We start from the raw sequence: 1,995 nt of genomic DNA, 5'->3' as shown, positions 1-1,995 counted from the left end.
TAATTATTAATTTAATTTAGTTAATTTAATTTTTTAATATAATAATTTAATAAATATTTTATTTTATATTTTTAAATATTAATGACTAATTAATTATTAAAAAAAAAACAATAAATTTGACCCTCTACCATTTTTCCTTGAGTAATACGATGCTATTTTCGACCGCTAACTTAGAAGAATAGAATCCAATTTGAACTTTGCTGCAGTGTTAGAATCTCAAGAAGCAATGGATCATACTAATACATCAGTAAACTACCAAAAGAAAAAATTATCAGCCCTGCCTTTTTGTTGATAACAATCTCTGCATGCGTCCACACTACTACTACTACCCTTAGATGTACATTGCTGACTTTCAAAATAAATCGACACACACATCATACACTGGAATTGAAATTTCGTGCCACGTGTTTATTTCTTAGTATAGCACCTACGTACTTAAATCTCTCTTGTTCATAGTCCGAAACTTTGTGTATATAAATAGATCACACACATAAACCTCAACGATCAGTACAAATCAAAACAGCAATAATGGAGAAGAAAACAGTTGCTGGATTCTGCATCTTCTTCCTCGTTCTCTTTCTTGCTCGTATGTCATCATCACCTCTTATTTATTATTAATAATGTTAATTATATTATTATTATATTGTTGTAATGAAATTGAAAAATGGATGGATTCAGAGGAGGGAGTGGTGAAAACAGAGGCAAAGCTATGCAACCACCTGGCAGATACATACAGAGGACCATGCTTTACCAATGCAAGCTGCGATGATCATTGCAAGAACAAAGAGCACTTTGTTAGTGGAACCTGCATGAAAATGGCGTGTTGGTGTGCTCACAACTGTTGATGTAATAATATACTTAGTAATTAAATAATGATATGAATGATACTCTGTATGTTGTCATCATATCTATCCCTTATAATTAATAATATGGATGATATGATATGAGTTATCATATTATATGTACTTTAGTGTGCTAAATAAAATTGGGTCTTCTTAACTACAATTTCAGTTCATAAATCATTTTTGTTGTTTACGCTAATTATGCTCTACCTTTCTATTACACACTTCCATTAGACGATCATGTATGCTACATGTCAACAAACTAGTCGCGGGTCAAATTTTGGCCACCGCTAGCCACACCCGACTTTAAGCCATTAAAAAACTCGTCTACGAATAGTGTTAAGTAAACAATGATTATTTTGAATAATATAAATAATTATCAATTAAATAAAAATATATTATATTTTTAAATTAATTATTTAAATTTTAATATTAAAATAATCATCTATGCATCTAATGAAATGAATATTCGATATATTTATTATTCACATTATTTAATATTTTTATTATCTACCTATACTTTTCTATATATAAAATAAAAAAACGTTTAAAGCTATAAATAAGTTATGATCACGGTATAAAATAGGAGTGACCATAAATAAATTATACTCACAATTTTAAAATAAGATTATCATAGATAAGTTATGATTATGTTAAAACCGTGACTATAGATTAGACTATAGAACAAACTATGGTCACAATTTTTATGCGTGATCACGGTAAAAAAAATTGTCTAAAGTGTCAAAATTTAAACACTGCAATTGTGACTATAAATAAAAAAATCGTGACCAAAAATAAAAAGACTGTAACCATAAATCTATGACTCCGACAGAATAGGCCACAGTAAAAAAATTGTGACCATAAGTTAAAAACCGTAACCCTACCTATGGTAATCCTTTTCACTAGTTATGGTCACAGTTTCTCAGAGGATATATTGCTCGGAAACGTAAGACAAAAATTGGTGTATTTACATCAAGTTTTCATCTGAGAAAGAGTTTATTTAAGATTTACTCGAACTATTATTCAACAAAAAATCAAAGCGTTAGTTTCGGCTATTAAAAATAGAGATCGGAAAAAAGAAAATTTCGCAATTTGTGGATCCATCAAATAAATGCAATAATTGATAAAAATAAAAAAAATAATACAATAGATA

At 28.5% G+C, this 1,995-nt stretch overlaps 1 long non-coding RNA gene across 1 annotated transcript; it reads left to right on the top strand.

The window, feature by feature from the left end:
- On the top strand, nt 128-1,019 carry LOC107613898. The gene is made up of 2 exons (XR_001614224.2): nt 128-586; nt 679-1,019. It is a non-coding gene; the product is annotated as an uncharacterized LOC107613898 (long non-coding RNA).

This window comes from Arachis ipaensis, chromosome B08, assembly GCF_000816755.2.
Source record: "Arachis ipaensis cultivar K30076 chromosome B08, Araip1.1, whole genome shotgun sequence".
NCBI classification, from domain to species: Eukaryota; Viridiplantae; Streptophyta; class Magnoliopsida; order Fabales; family Fabaceae; genus Arachis; species Arachis ipaensis.
Note: the sequence above shows the minus strand (reverse complement) of the source record. Positions and strands in the feature narration are given on the sequence as shown.